The sequence below is a fragment of the Anomaloglossus baeobatrachus genome, chromosome 2, assembly GCF_048569485.1.
Source record: "Anomaloglossus baeobatrachus isolate aAnoBae1 chromosome 2, aAnoBae1.hap1, whole genome shotgun sequence".
In the NCBI taxonomy this organism is placed as follows: domain Eukaryota; kingdom Metazoa; phylum Chordata; class Amphibia; order Anura; family Aromobatidae; genus Anomaloglossus; species Anomaloglossus baeobatrachus.
Window position 1 is genome coordinate 196346056 of NC_134354.1, and position 17279 is coordinate 196363334.

The following is a 17279-nucleotide window of genomic DNA, read 5'->3' on the forward strand; positions in this document are numbered from 1 at the left end:
AAGAAAGCTATCCTCATCTAATGACCAAACTTTATAAATAATATTTAGTGTAAAATGTATTTTTTAAAAAAATTTGGAATTTTTTTTTAACTGATCACAATCTGTAAAAAATAAAAACTTGAAAAATAAAAATATTGCAATTTCTACACCGGCTACTGGTGTTTCTTAGTCTCTAAAGCTGGGTTCACACATAGCGACAGCGACAACGACATCGCTGTTACGTCACCATTTTCTGTGACATAACAGCGACCTTGTAAGTCGCTGTTATGATCGCTGCTTAGCTGTCAAACAGAGCGACGCAGCAGCGATCATAACGTCGCTACATGTGCAGAGAGCAGGGAGCCACGCACACTGCTTAGCGCTGGCTCCTTGCTCTCCTAGCTACAGTACACATCGGGTTAATTAACCCGATGTGTACTGCAGCTACATGTCACAGTGCAGAGAGCAGGGAGCCGCGCACACTGCTTAGCGCTGGCTCCTTGCTCTCCTAGCTACAGTACACATCGGGTTAATTAACCCGATGTGTACTGCAGCTACATGTCACAGTGCAGAGAGCAGGGAGCCGCGCACACTGCTTAGCGCTGGCTCCTTGCTCTCCTAGCTACCGTACACATAGGGTAAATTACCCGATGCGTACTGCAGCTACATGTGCACAGAGCAGGAGCCGGCACTAGCAGCAAGAGCGGCGGAGGCTGGTAACGAAGGTAAATATCGGGTAACCAGGGAAAGGTCTTCCCTTGGTTACCCGATGTTTACAGTGGTTACAGCTTTCCGCAGCTGCCAGATGCCGGCTCCTGCTCCCTGCTCGCTTCATTTCGTCGCTCTCTCGCTGTCACACACAGCGATGTGTGCTTCACAGCGGGAGAGCGACGACCAAAAAATGAAGCAGGACATTCAACAATGAGCGGCGACCTCACAGCAGGGGCCAGCTCGTTGCTGGATTCCACACACAGCGACAGCGACGGGACGTCGCTGCAACGTCACAGAAAATGATGACGTAGCAGCGACGTCGTTGTCGTCGTCGCTGTGTGTGACACCACCTTTACTTCTTTTTAATTCAGAGAACAATACATTTCCCTAGCCACAATGGGCAGACTCTGACACCCTCCTTGTATTGAAGTGTCTAATAAGCTTTCACTTGTGACATTGCATATTGTGATACTGTATTATCAGCTTTGTATTGTACTGTCATGAGTCATTGTAATCCTGCCTCTCATGATAGGAGTCTCCTGAAAACTCTTCCTGAAAGCACACAACTCTTCCTGAAAGCTCCAGTAGTGAGTGTGCAAATTGCTACATTACATATTTGTGTTTCTTTTAACCCCTTCTTGACATATAACATATATTTATGCCATATCTGATGCCCTTGACTTTGATGCAGGATTACACACCAAAGCCACATATTTCCTGGCAGATGATGGCGCAATTTTTCAGCTATCATCTGCCACTAAATTCTAGCTATGCCATTGACAATCTGTAACAATAGCATGTAAAGTGTGCCAGCAGAGTGGCCCATTGGCACGCCCATGACGTGATCACGGGGCGGCGATGGGTTGACATGACAGCCGGAGGTCTGCTGAAGAACTCCATGCTTGTTATGATAGTTCTCCTATAAAAATCAGCGTTTAGCTGGCAGTCGTAGGAGACCGTGATTTTTGCTATATATGGCAGAGCTAATGCACTGCTGTGTATAGTACAAGCAATGAAATAATCGCAAGTTCAAATCCCCTAAGAACTAAGAAATACAGTAATAAGTGTTTGTTTTTTAAATGTGAAAACAAAAATATAAAAGTTGAAATTAACCCCATTAAAATTAAAGTGATAAAAAACACATATTTGATATTGCTTCATTCGTAAAAGTTGCTTATGAATAAGGAGTCCATCTTCTCCGAAATGTGTAAAGCGTATTATATACCCTGTACTATGGTTGGAATTAACTTTTAATGATTTTTTGAATAGAGGACATAATTTATTACATCAGTGTTGGATTATCTCCTTCTCCCCCTCCTCCCTTCGATGTGACTGATAATACAGCTAAGCTGGAAGCCAAACCACTTGTTCCGTGCACCGGACCAGAAGTTGGAGAGACTTGCTTTGGAAAGGTGAGCTGAACTATCTCTTTCCTTGTCCCTCTAGTGAAAGCCTCCATCTGATGATAGCCTCCCTCTAGTGAAAGCGTCCATCTGATAATAGCCTCCCTCTGATGATAGCCTCCCTCTGGTGAAATCCGCCCTTTGGTGAATGCCTCCTTCCGATGAAAGCCTTCCTCTGATTAAAGCCTCCCTCTGATGATAGCCTTCCTCTGATGATTGCCTCCCTCTGATGATAGCCTCCCTCTGATGATAGCCTCCCTCTGATGATAGCCTCCCTCTGATGATAGCCTCCCTCTGATGATAGCCTCCCTCTGGTGAAATCCACCCTTTGGTGAAAGCCTCCTTCCGATGAAAGCCTTCCTCTGATTAAAGCCTCCCTCTGATGATAGCCTTCCTTTGATGATTGCCTCCCTCTGGTGAAAGCCTCCCTCTGATGATAGCTCCGTCTGATGATAGTCTCCCTCTGGTGAAAGCCTGCCTCTGATAATTTCTTCATTTTGGTGATAGTCTCCCTCTGGTGATAGCCTCCCTCTGGTGATAGCCCCCCTCTGGTGATAGCCTCTCTCTGATGATAGCCTTCTTCTGATGATAGCCTTCCACTGATGATAGCCTCCCACTGGTGAAAGTCTCCCTCTGGTGATAGCTTCCCTCTGATGATAGCCTCCCTCTGGTGATAGCCTCCCTATGATGATAGCTTCCCTCTGGTGATAGCCTCCCTCTGATGATAGCCTCCCTCTGGTGATAGCCTCTTTCTGATGATAGCCTTCCTCTGGTGATAGTCTTCCTCTGGTCATACCCTCCCTGTGGTTATAGCCTCCCTTTACCTTGATAACTAGCACAAGACAAAACATTGACAGTGTCAAGATAAAGTTTGTAGCATCATTGTATATAATGTGTCAAGTTACATTTTTAGATGAACCTTTCTATCCTACAAGAGATAATAAGCAGTAGAAGCAGTCAATGTGTTCTATCATAAGGGTATATAATGGAGGAAAGCAGCCTCATAAATTGGGCAAACTTTCTCCCTATATTTACATATCTGATTTGCATATTTTGATTTTATTCTTTAGCTTATTTTTGGTTTATTGATTTCTGTAAAATTATCAAAACTAGGAAGTAATTGGTTGCTAAAAATAGTAATATGGTCTGATAATATAAAAGATAGATCATAAAAAAATATTCTTTGCTGGGTAGCTCATTAAGAGGTCCACAAATAAGGACTGAAAGCCTTAAAATAATGACAATAATATTAAGGGCGATGGGAGACATAATATCGTTGAGATCATTTTTAAAGCTACAGTTAGTATCAACTTCACAGAGTTCTCTGCTTATTATGGTGGCAGTTTTCAATAACTCTAGATTGTGATGAAGAGCGAACACATGAATTGTAAAACATTACAAAGTCATTCATTGCCTTGAAATTTACCTTAATCCCAAAACCCATAATTCTAAGAAATGAACCCAGTCATAACATTACCTACTTCTAACATTTCAGTGATATTCTCATTATCTGAGGAGAAAAGTGTTAACAAGGGCAAGGTACCTGATACCACTCTGTCATGTGGATTCATACACTATAAGAACAGACTGGTTGTTTTATAAGGGGGCCTGTGCTTGAAATGATTGTCTTCTCCAGCTAACCATGGTTACATCCTAGGCAGCACACACAGTCAACATTCCTTGATTTTAAATGGATTTACAGGCAAGGACATTGCTGCTTGTAAGATTGCCTCTAAATCAATAATTTATTGGATTATTAAGAACTTCATAGAGAGAGGTTCATTAACTATGAAGGATGCTTGATGGCATCTATGAAAGTCTAGAAAGTGACAGGACATCTCCAAAAGATGGAGGCTTCAGCAATAGGATCAGGTTAAAGGGAACCTGTCAGGTGCAATATGCACCCAGAACCAAGAGCAGTTCTGTGTACATATTGCTAATCCCTGCCAAATTGCCCCTGTATCTAGTAGCATAGATTAAAGGATCTTTAGAAAAAGTATTTCTAAAGATCTTTCATATGATATGCTAATGAACTCAGGGACTAGTCGCAAGGGCATTAGTTCCTACATGCTATTCAATGCAGCATCACCAGCGGTGACGCACATACCTGTGTTCGCATTGACTGCTGATCAGAAAAGTCTTGGCACTTCTGGTCATGTGCATTAGACCTCTCCGAAGCCAGGACGTGTACACCCGACTTCATACTGCGCATAACCGAAAGTGCAGGGCATTCAGATCAGCGGACACAGGTACGCAGGTCACCGCTGGTGCTGCTGCACTGAATAGCATGTTAGCATGCTCCTGTGGGTGTACTAACATGCTAAGAGGGAGAAATGAGTGCAGGCACTAATGCCCTTGCGACTAGTCCCTGGTCTCATTAGCATATCATAAAGGCTCTTTAGAAATACTTTTTCTAAAGATGTCTTTATCTATGCTAGTGTATACAGGGACGGTAAGGCAGGAATTATCAATATGCATCCAGAACTGCTCGTGGTTCTTGGTGCATATTGCACCTGACAGGTTCCCTTTAACACTAGTGCAGAGTTTGCTCAGGAATGGCAGAAGGCATGTTTCGTGTCAGTGTATCTGCATGTAAGGTGAAGGCTTTGGAGGCTGGCCTGGAATTAAGAAGAAAATAAAAAATGTCTCTCCAAAAAAATCATCAAGGAAAGACGGACATTCAGCAGGATATTCAGCAGGAGATTCAGGCATTGGACTGCAGAAGAATGGGGTAAAATGGTCCCTTCACACATTTTGGGACATCTGTAAGAATGACTGGAGAAGAAAAGCTGATCGTTACCACAGTAAAGCATCTTTATATTATTCATGTGTGGGGTTGTTTTTCATCCAAAGGAGTGGTCTCAAACATTCTCCAAGGGAAACAACAACAATCAAGCAGCAATTTGGTGACAGACAAAGCTTTTAAGCATCATGGACCATCATTTCACAAGGAAAAAGTGATGGCTGTGTGAGGGGCACCGCAGCCAAATTTGAGATGCTTCCCCCTGACTGCGGGCCCCCTATGCTAATTTTTAGGAGGTTCCCATCCCCCCCGTAAAGACACTGACCGGCTATCCCCGCTCCTGTGGTATGACCTGCTCTTGCCCCGCCTCCCGGATATAGGTCACCGCGCTGCCCAGCTTTTGGTCTCTCTTTTCCAGGACCCTGACCTGTTTCCCACCCTCCCTCCCCTTTGTTTTTTATGAGTTTTGTGGTGTTTCTCTGTGTTAAGTCGCAGCAGCGGAAGGGGTAGGAAAACTGGTGGTGAAATACCCGCACCGGACGGCCGGTAGCGGAACATTTCCCTAAACCCCATGGTGTTGGCTGGTAATACCTAATTTAAAAGCTGCGACCAAAATTTATGCCAAAGTAAAAGATGAGAGTGTTTTTTCCCTATGCCTCTCCAAAAAATTGAATAAATGAAAATAAAAGCAATTTAACTTATAAAGAATTGTGTGGTGTCTTTTTAGGGGGGAAAAGGTGGTGTTTGGGTCCTGGCAGTCTGGCTCCTTGAACAAAACATTGAAATTTTGCATTCATGGTCAATAAACTTCTCAAATCCCATTGACAATATGTAGTAAACCTGAAAAAGCAAGAGGACCAACAAAAAAATAGAAATTGTGATAAGCTCCAAACAGTCTCACTACACAGAAAAGAAGAGAATGTCCACTATAAAATAAGAGCTGATGTGTAATGTGTGACGCCGCTGGACTAGTCAGGTCGTCACAGGGTACTGCACGCTCTTTATCTCCCAGTGCAGGACTCAACTCCCATCTGGGGGACCCCATCTTGCAGTGCTGCCTCCACCAGCATCTACAAATCCTAGTCACACCTTGCTAGGCACACCAGTGGGCTGCTAATCTGGAATAGGGCCACCCACCTAGGGGTCAGGCAGGGAGGTCGGAGGTGACAAGTCAGTTCAGTGGTAGCCCTCAAGCAGTGAGGAGCTCGAGGAACTGGAGTTGGCTCCAGGGGAGCGAAGTGTGTGGAAGCTGGGAGTTAGAGCTCCCAGGGGAGAAGCAGACTAGGTCGCAGACGGTGGTCTCGACCTGGAGGAGTCGGAGATCCAGTCGCGGAAGATTGTGACTGGGTACTTGGCTAGTGTTGGATGATAGCCAGCAGCCGCAGTTCAACAGCCGGGCTGGGACCGAAGGCACGTCGGGGGTACATGGACCCTAGGTCAGGGAGAAGCTGCAAGAAACTCGGCAATTAACCTGCGGAGGACAGGGCCTATTTGGACTGTTCCCATGAAGCTCAGAGATCGGGGGCACTAGTGCAATGAGGGGGATAGGGCTTTCCAAGCAAAGCAGCCCACTGAAATCCCAAGCGTGAGCTCCTGAGAGCAAGCTCCTCTGCTGCTCTTAGTAGGAAGCGGGGCCCGGAAAGCTCCAAGCTGATGGGCCACCTAGACACTCTAAAAATACTGTGCCCGGAGGCAGGCCACAGACCACCAGGCAGTGTTACAGGGGACGGGACCCGGACGAGCTTCCCAAAGAGGGCAGCGGCACCCAGAGACTTGGTTTACCACGTTGTCAGCATCTGCTTCCATTCTGAGTGAGTACCTGATTAACCCCTGCAACCATCGAGCCTGCGCTTCCCCTGCACCCCAAACTACCATCCAGAGTTCCGGGGCCTTCCCCTATCCGTGGAGGGTAACGTCATCTGGCTGTCCCACTCCATCACCCCGGGTACGCCTAACGGCAGCGGCGGTACTCCCTATTACCGCACACCATGGGTGGCGTCACAAACTACCAGACTCCCCTGTAAATAACCCCCCATCACGTTTCGGCGTGACCCCGAGCTCCCGGGTCCGGAGACCCTTGAGGCACGGATCCCAGCAGTTCGACCGCTTCTGGGGCAGGACACATCCGGGACAAATGCGCCTGCATCACCTGCCATATATCTCTGGGCAAAGAGGTGGGAACGCCTCTCACATGCAGATTTTAAGAGGTGACATCTGATTGTGTTTGATAGATTCATATATTTTTGGAATTTTAAGCCAATGAACTTCGATTGATAATTGATAATAAACGTTTAAGGAAGGAGCCTAAGGGGTACTTTGCACGTTGTGACACCGCTACTGCGATATCGTCGGGGTCAAAACAAAAGTGATGCCCATCCGGCGCCAGTAACGACGTCACAACGTGTAAAGCCTAGATGCGCCGATAAACGATCGCAAAAGCGTCGAAAATCGGTGATCTGTGTAGCGTCGGTCATTTTCATAATGTCGCACCAATAGGAGATACGATGTTGTTCCTCGTTCCTGCGACACCACACATCACTGTGTGTGAAGCCGCAGGAGCGAGGAACATCTCCTTACCTGCCTCCACCGGCTATGCGGAAGGAAGAAGGTGGGCGGGATGTTTACGTCCCGCTCATCACCACCCCTCCGCTTCTATTGGCTGCCTGACGTGTGACGTCACTGTGACGCCAAACGAACCGCCCCCTTAGGAAGGAGGTGGGTCGCCGGCCAGACCAACGTCGCAGGGGAGGTAAGTGTGTGTGAAGCTGCCATAGTGATAATGTTCGCTATGGCAGCAATCACAAGATATCACATGTGCGACAGTGGCGGGTACTATCGCGCTCGGCATCGCTATCATCGGCTAGCGATGTCGCAGTGTGCAAAGTGCCACTAACTTTTTACAGCATTTGCCAACTTTTCTTCTAATTGTTAAAATTGCCCAAAGTGTGATTGCGTCTTATTGGATTATATGATGCCTATTCTTCTCTGTGTCATCTGCATTTTCAAAACCCACGGGGTGAGAGAATTGTGAATTGCACTCTTATCTCTTGTGCAGTTTACCTGATGAAGATTTTACTATATTGAATATTTTTTTTACAGGAATTCTTTGAAAAACCTCTGTAATGGGAATCTGTAACTGAGATTGCTATCCCACCTGAGAGCTGCATGATGTAGGTGCAGAGACATTGATTCCAGTGATCCCTTTTTTGGCTGCTTAGCACCCTTTTGACAAAAACACAGTTTTATACCAGATCTCTGAATGCTGAGGTCTGAATAACCCCACCCCACCACTGATTAACATATTGTTGTGTACACTGTGCATTGGCAGAAAGCTGCCAATCAGTGGTGTAGGTAGAGTTATACAGAACTCATGAAGGACTACCTGGCAGCAATTTTACTAGTACTGCTGATAATCTCCTGCTGACAAAACATTGATTTTTTTTAAAAACTACAGTAAGTGACACATCGCTGGAATATAATCTCAGATTAGGTGGCAAAAACCTGGTAACAGATTCTCTTCACAGTTTGATGATGAATTAACACGCTACAGATTGCAATGTATATAAAGAAAAATGCGACTGAGAAGAATATTCAAAATCTGTGACTAAAATATTTTCTTTAAAAAGAAACGATAAAAGACTTTCAATCTTTTTTGAGTAGGGACTGAGGCTATGATCCTAAAATTCAATTTAGGGTTTATAATGGTAAATCCAGGGGGCGGACATATCATTGTCACAACCTGTGTAGCCTCACAGGGGCCCAAGAGGTAAGGGGCCACTACTATTTCCAAAGCAGGAGGAATTGTGCATTTTGATGAGTTATGGGACTGAAAAAGGCCCCATATACTGATCTTGTACAGGTGACATTCTCTGTCTGTTACCGCCAATGGGTAAGTTTACTACAGTGGAACCTCGCTTAACGAGTAACCCAGTTAGCGAGTATTTCGCCTAACGGGCAAAGCTTTCTGTAAATTTGTAACTCGGTTTACGAGAAAGCTTTGCTGTACGAGCAAAATACTCACCGCACACACTTCCGTTCCGTACATCCACCGCGCTCTAACCTGCTCTTGCAGTCCACACAAGCACACGAGCACACACAAACAGACACACACACAAACAAACACGCACGCACACATATTATGCTCACCTTACCTTCCGTTCCCTCGCCGGCTTTCTGGAACTTGCATGTTTCGGGTAATCAAGCCGACCGATGCCGGACCTTCCGCTCCCAGCGCGCTGACGTCAAAGACAGGAGCCGCTTGCCTCTGATTGGCCAGCGCTGCCTTTGAGTAGCGGCTGACAGGGGAAGGTCCTCCCTCCACAGGATGTGTATCCGGTAACCATCGTGATGTAAAAAACCGCAGCAAACCGCATCCGAAAACTGCGTGCGGTTTTACCGCGATTTGCTGAGGTTTTGCAGCGGTATTGCCGCAAATTTTCCGCAGGTTGTTCCCTGCGGTTTTTTTTACCATTATCTATGGCAAAAACCGCAGGTACCTGCGGAAAAGATGTGACATGCACATTCTTTTTGCTGCAGAAATTCTAGAAGTGTGCGCACAGCATTTTATTTTTACCATAGGTCTTGCTGGGGAAGGACTGCAGGAAAGTTATGAACATTTTCTGGAGCAATTCATGCAGAAAAACCATTGCAAACCCGCGGCAAAAAATGCAGCGTGCGCACAGGGCCTTAAACATTGTGGAAAACCTTTTTCCAATATATATATTTTTTTATGTTGTATCATGCCTACAAGATTTGTTAAAATCTTATTTACCTTGCTGCTATCATATTGCGCTGTGGACTTTCCACCCTTAAAACCAAAACCCAGTGTGAACATTGCCTTTCTGAGGGCCAACGCGTGATTGGTATGTGATAACATGGTTACACAAAGTAAAGTATCAGACATTTGGGGAAGTCACAGTCAGTACCTATTTGCTTGTTATTCTTAGCTCCTAAAGTAATAGCTATTGTAATTGACGTCTAATAATGAGAACATTTTGTAACATATGTTGCTGACCTCTCCGCTCACGACAGCTATCTGTAAAGTCAATTAATTATTTTACTAAAAAAAAAAAAATAATAAATAATTAAAAAGCGAGATAAAACTTAGAACTGGAAACTGAGTTATAAACGCCATCTAGAGAGTCATTGAAGATTAATGAACAACCTTCGTTATTAGGACCCCTCCAGCTTCAAGTTCTTCTTTCAAGACACTGAGTGTAGGATTCTGTCTTATCTCCTTGGGATCTCTTCTGTAAGTAGTATGCCAGGGCCCAGACACTGGGTGGGCCTTCGAAACAAAACATTTATTTGATATGGAGACAGATAATACAGTTGCCTAGCAATCTCACAGATTATCTTCAGAATTCATCTCCAAAATGACATTAAAGTGGCTATTCATCAACGTCAGTGCAATCAAGACAAGCTTGTGGAAGGAGACAACCTCGGCTAATGCTGCGGCTGCCATTCTGTATCCAATATAAAACATTGATATCTATCAGTTCATTAGCAGGGGTTGTGGCAGATCGGTGTCTAAACGGCATCTACTATCGCCATTAAATCCTACTATTTACTCTATTTTTTTATGAGCTTTCTGAAATAAAAAGTGAATTAATATTTAGAATCACAATAGAGGGCATCTTGGAAAATGTATGGACAGCGTTGGCTGAGGTGCCCTTGACCCACCAATAACATTGACTCTGAGGGCCTAGTGTTCAGCTGCAAGGAAATATTACATTATTCTCAAATTTACCTTTGCTTCTATATATTAACCCTAGAACGCGCAACCATAGAAGTCTACCATGGAAAACAAATGACCTAGCAGGCCTGCGAGGCCCCAGGTATGTGTTTTAGGGTTAATAAACTAGGTAATATGTTTAATGAATGAGGATATGTTGTCTTTGTCTCTACATAGTGAATCAAGTGTATTCCGTAAACTACTGTTCATATAGTGAGATGTGAGGCCTACCGGGGAGTTTACCTTCTCTCCAGTGGACCAGTCCAAGCCGTTCAGTAGAAGGCAAGCAAAGAATAATAGGTCTTATGGACAGTTTCCATGAATTCTTAGTCTGTGTGCCCGCGATCAAGGTTCACAGTGTTTTAGATGCAGTATGTTTTTGCTGCATCCAAAATGTTGTGTTGTACGGTACAAGCACAGTGGATGGGATTTCTAGAAATCACATGCTCACTGTGCTTGTTTTTCCCGCAGCAAAAACTGACCTGTGGTGCAACTTCCCGAGCCACAATATGACAATTCTTTGCAGTGGAGACGCAAGTGTTCTCTGCCGGGAGAACAGAGACAAAGACCCCCGGATTGTGGGCATGAGCAGCTATGGTCTCCTGCGGAGGAGGCTCGCGGCACCGCAGGTCAGGACACACCACGTCCAGGGAACAGCAGGTCCTGGTTGTGTGCACATACCCTTGTAGGCAGTACATATGCATCACTAGAAAGCAGAATAATAAGCGGTTCTTAATGGTAAAGAGAACACAGTTGGCCACTATTATTAATGACTATTTGCCATCGAAGACTGGGTGATGCAACAAACAGTTAAACTGTTAAATGAATTGTCAACTCCATCTCCTTATAGTGTTCCATGAAATATAGGTGAATGGAAACCAGACTCCTTTATAACAAAGACAATTGACCTTTACTGAACAAGATACATGAAAGCATTCAAAAGAAAAATGATTTATTTCCGAATGACGTGGCAATGTTTAGATGAAAGCAGGAAGAGGCCCGTGAAGACTATGCAGTGCGGACGGACAGAGAACAAATGTGAAGTCAATGACTGGGACATTACTATATAACAAGTTACGGTATTAGTTCTGCTTGGAAAAGAACATCTATGTTGTATCTGAAGAATAATCCCATGACACTTCTATTTCTGACAGCGAAGGGTTACTTGGCTGAGTGAGATGACATGTAAACTCTCCAACTGGCACACCGACATTTTCTTAAAGAAACCTTAACTTCACCTAACTAGACGCGGTGGTGGCTTTTATTGTGAAGGGTTTATTAAAGATTGGACCAATGCCCAATAGAAGGCCATAGTCTTAATATACAGTCTTAGCTTTCACTTGTAATGGTCTTACACATTGAACTTTTTTTTTAATATGAGCCAACCCCTATTCATAGGGCTTGCTGAAAGAGTTAATATTTTGTTTGCCAAGGTCTGAATTATGCAAGTGAGGATGGTTTGGCTATGAGTGAATCGGATTTATTCTGGTCTGATGGTTCTGGTGACATCACACATGACATCTGAGAGATGATGATGAAGTCACAGCCATCAACTGCTCTGGCAAAGGCAGGAGAAAAGGAGGAGGAAGAGGAAGATTTTACAGTCTTAATTATGGCTTGGAACATCAGTTAATTAGAATTTAGAGACTCCCACATCTCAGTCCCTTCTCCTCACTAATAGAAATGGTCATGGAGAAATATGAGGTCTGTGACAGTCCAATCATTCATCATCATCCTTGGTATGGTCCTTCTCCACAATGAGTGATGGGTACCATTAGTTGTATTAGGACTATACAGAATGTCATCAGCATACTTCACGACATTGCCTTGGATCACTCATGCTATGGATGTATGGTATTTGTCGGTGTGTTGTAATGATGAACACTTTTGTATTCAGCGCCACACACAATGATGGAGCTTTAGGAGTCAATGACTCTCCCAACACTGCAGAAGAAGAAGCAGCAGCAGCAGCACAGAGACTAGAACACCCAGTGATTTCCATGTCATTAACTTCTACACACGGTGACAATCTTATTAAATGGCTATTAATGCTCTTTTATCAAAAGAAAAGATTTTGCTAAGTCCTTAATGAAACATAAAATCCCAAATAAACAAAATCAAGACGAATGTGTAATCCCTTCTTGATTAACCCTCTCTCCACCAGGGAGCCCTTGTGTCACACAGGTCATCAATCACATTATGGTAAACAGCAGATCAGCTGATTGATCATACTGCTGTGCTTTTCTTTGCTACCTTAATACACGCTTTTCCCGTAATAACCCATCAACAGACATGTTATATGATTGCTTTCCAAATCAGCCATTTTTATTCTGCCCATCACTTTTTTCTTTTTTTTTTTTTTTTTATAATCTGATGATTCTCAGATTAACATAAAATAAATACGTGTGTCAGATTGCCCATGATTTCTTGGCACGTCTTGACAGCAACAGTCTAGGTATACACTCATCTAAAACTCCCCCCTATCCCAACACATGTACAATCAACTGGTTGTCAGAGAATAAAAAAAGGTAATTATATGCTTACCTTAAGCATAGCGTAGGCATCACTTATGGAAACCCCTTCAGATCTAAGAAGCCAAATGCTTCCAATAGGGTAAAAGCTCCTTTATTATCCCCCTTTTTCCTTTGCAGAATGATAGAAAGAAGTAATCAGAAAGCAAAATCAGCAAGAGAAAAGTAGAAAGGAGAGGTGCCACACCTCCAGAAGCTCAGGATTCGGATGTCCACTCTGGACACATTACTTGGTGGGTTGATCTCATCGAATCCAAATTGGATCTTCGACCCCTTGGCGCTGCTGGGATTGGTACCCAGGCTTGGTGAGATGAAGCTGAAGCTGAAAGTCTGCTTCTCACTCGCCTGCAGCCCTTGTGCTGTAAAACAACAGAGAGATGTGAGCTATGAGGCACACCAGCAAATGAAATCATTAAACACACAACACATCTGACACTGCATGCTAATGGGGCTCAGCACTGGGAAGCCTGCTGAAAAGTTACCCACAGTGCTGCTCAATCCATTTCATCTCCAACTCTCGCTCACACAAGATAAGGGGCTTGGGAATACTAGGAAACCTATTAAAAGCCTTTTGATTTCCTCCGTTTAGAGCACCACAGGTCTAGATCACTAACCCCCTTCCTCTCCATTGCTTCTTTCTGTTGGGATTTACAAAGTTCTATTTATAAACAAGGATTTCCCCAGAGTCAGCCTTGTCCTAGTGACTACCTTCACTTCTCGTCTCCCACCTGCCCCCTGTCTTTAGTATAGCCTGTCCCTTTCTGTTATTTGGAAAATAAAAATGGAAGCTGCACTTCAAAGAGAAGAGGTTTCCCAACTAACCAATCTTTCATGTGGAGATAGGAATTGTCAAGTCTCATCTGTCAAAGGTAATGAGGACCAGTCACCGGCAGCTTCGTCCCTTATTTGGACAAAATTGTTTCCTTACCTTGTGAAGAAGTCTCAAGATTTGGGATCCACTATTTCCTGGAGGTTTTGGAGGGATCATGTAGAATAGGAAGCATTTCCAGGCAACAGGATGAGATTAGGAGACCCTTGATGAGCATCCATCCCCTGGTCATTGGGTAGAAGTGACATGGTCCAGCCAGCATTGCCTCCTGAGCATGCAGGTTGAAGAATTCTCATCTTTTCCCTTTCTCTCCCTCTATAGTTTACTCCTGCAGTGAATAATATGGATTAAAAGGCAGGTGGCGCCCTGCTCTCTAGCTGAATGTGGACCTACTATTTCCTCACATGCTGCTATAGCTGACTCCTGCTCTCCCTACAGTGCATTCAGCACAAGCATGTAACAGGTCCACACACTGTAGAGGAGACAAGCCTTACTGATTTTTTCCTGCCTCTTGCTCATGCTGCTGATGACTTCAAGGTTCCTTTTTTGTGTGTGTGGAGCTATTTTTAGGTTCTTTCACTGTCCTATATCTCAGAGGTGATGCTGTGATACAGATCAACTGCTGGAGGAACAGACCTCCCATGCTCGCTGGGATCAGACAGATAGGAGGGCATTTCTGGTGATGAAGATATTAACCCCTAGCAGGCACCACCAGACGGAAAACTGAGCAACAACAGGGCAGAGAGAGCGAGTTAAAAAAAAAAAAAGGCTGCTTAACCCTTCCCAGTCCAGCCTTCCTTCGGGGACGCGTGAATGGATGATGTGTTATGACAGGCAGGCGATGATTTGCATTCCCCGCCATTAGTCACTTGCTTCTGTTGTGTGTTTGTGTATGGGAGGGTGGGGGGCATTACGGCAAACGTACAAATGTATTTCAAGACCATAATTACTGAGTTAAAGGTTCATTAACTCTTCCTTCTCAAGAATACGCCAAACAGCATCTATGTACAACGTCTATTTTTGTCTTTATATACTACAGGGATTAGTATGGCATTTGTATACTTATTTGCCTGGGTTATTATTATTATTATTATTATTATTATTATATATTATGTGGGAAGGGTCATATCTGACGACCTGCGAAGTGCAATAAAGGTGGAAGGAGCTTTCAGAGCCCAAATTGTGCCCCCCAACTCCCCATAACCCTGATCCCCTCCCACCCCACTTACTGTATTTCTCTTGCTTTGGCAACACTAATTGTATTTTGGTCCTGCCAATAAAGCATACTTGAATTTGAATTTGAGTGCAGCTGAAGGGTTAACACCCTCCACACAGCAGCTCCGCAGATTTGCATGTAACATAAACTGGCGGATGGGAGTATATGTGTGTGTGAAACAGGCAGGGTCACAGCTATTAATTTACAGAATACCAATTAGGGAGTATCCATTTTGAAGCATCGTCAAGCCTCATCCAAACCATTTATTGTGTTGTCATTCCATGAAATCCCGGGTCTCGATGGGATTTTTATGAAGTCGTGGAATATAATTAGCTCATTCTAAGAAAAGATTTGTAGGGATTCATATATATTACGTTGGGAGTTGGAAAGGGTTGGACACGATCTTATTAATCCTGCATTTTAGATTATTATGAATCCGCGCATTAAGTGCATTACCTATGATGTTCCCTTTGTGCTGAAGTGCCGCAGATAGGGGATAATAGGATAACATTGCTGCTTTTCATTTCTGGATACATCGTAATAGTCACTGACAATCTTCAGAATTAGAAATGTAATGGGGCAAGCACAGAAAAGAGATATGTATGTGGCAGATAAAGCACGTCTCACCGTACTGTCCAATCACTAAAGTCAGAAAATCCCCCTGCAAAACACCTGTAGTGGAAAAAGTTTCACAAAAGTGTTTCTTACTGGAATTATCTGTTAAGTGCACTTTAAATGTAATGTATAGATTCATATTCACAAGTATTGTAACAAAATGAATATATTTCCATGACAACCATTGTAGCCTCACATCATAGCTGTAAAAAATGTAACACTTTACATGTGTCCAATCGGGACATATTCACACCATGGAGGTTGGTCCTCAGCTATGAGGTTGGAGTTACATGACCATATTTTTTTCCTTCCAGTCCAGTTATGCTACTCAGACGCTAATCAGATTCTGATCCGAGTTTGATCAAAGTAAGATCCATTTTTTTCGGGTGGGGAGAAGAGAAAAAAAAATGTCTCCATCTTCTCCATTTTGTCAGTCTGTGAAACATGTCCTGCAATCAGATGTCATCCGAGTGAAGGCCAACCTTTTTTCACTGACCCATAGACATGATGTCCCAGTGCAATTTGATTTACATAGGCAAATCGTGCATGCTGATATTTTTTTCCTTGGACCACTCCGAGAAAAAAATGGATATGTGCACCGCCTCATTGAATAACATTGGTCAGAGTATGATGTTTTGTCAGACCAAAAATACGGTCATCTAACCGAGGCCTAATACAAAGCAGCTTGGGGATCCCACCGGTCAGGCACTACTGGGTAGGATATTCGTTTGTATGGTAAGAAAGGCTCTTCCCAGAAAGACAGCGTTAAGGCCGCTTTACACGCTGCGATCTCGCCCCCATCGGTTGTGTGTCACGTGCAAATCGCTGCCCGTGGTGCACAACATCGCTCAGACCTGTCACACTACTTACCTGCCTAGCGATGTCGCTGTGACTGGCAAACCGCCTCCTTTCTAAGGGGGTGGTTCGTTCGGTGTCACAGCGACGTCACTAAGCGGCCACTCAATAGAAGCGGAGGGGCGGAGATGAACGGGACATAACATCCCGCCCACCTTCTTCCTTCCTCATTGCCAGCGGCCACAGGTAAGGTGAGGTTCCTCGTTCCTGCGGTGTCTCACATGGCGATGTGTGCTGCCGCAGGAACGACGAACAACATTGTACCTGTAGCAGCAATGACATTTGGGAACTGGGCAGCATGTCAATGAGCAACGATAAGGAGAGTATTTTTGCTCGTTAGCGGTCGCTCGTACGTGTCACACACAACGACGTCGCTAACGAGGCCGGATGTGCGTCACGAATTCCGTGACAACAACGACATCGCGTTAGCGATGTCGTTGCGTGTAAAGCGGCCTTTAGAGAAGCTGGACTTGCAGTGATCAGCCGATCACTAGGCTGGTTTCTACTTTCAAAGGTATTGACTTTATAGGATTAATACCAGGAAAGCATACGAAAACAAAGTGCTGTAAACTGGTGAGTCATTTTCTTTATTATAAACTGTAACTTTGTCAGGGTCCAGGATACACATAACATCATGGCGCCCTTAACGTGTGTACAAATTTG

At 44.2% G+C, this 17279-nt stretch overlaps 1 protein-coding gene across 3 annotated transcripts in view; it reads right to left on the reverse strand.

The window, feature by feature from the left end:
- Positions 1-14567, reverse strand: part of KCND3 (potassium voltage-gated channel subfamily D member 3) — a 668199-nt gene extending 653632 nt beyond the window's left edge. The window contains exons 1-2 of one of the 3 annotated variants that reach the window (XM_075335582.1): positions 14030-14567; positions 13289-13460 (exon numbers count right to left, since the gene is read on the reverse strand). The gene's annotated coding sequence lies outside the window, so the exon portion shown is untranslated. Of the gene's footprint in view, positions 1-13114; positions 13461-14029 lie in introns of all 3 variants that reach the window. The other 2 variants (XM_075335580.1, XM_075335583.1) reach the window with 2 other exon arrangements.
- Positions 14568-17279: the final 2712 nt, after the last annotated feature.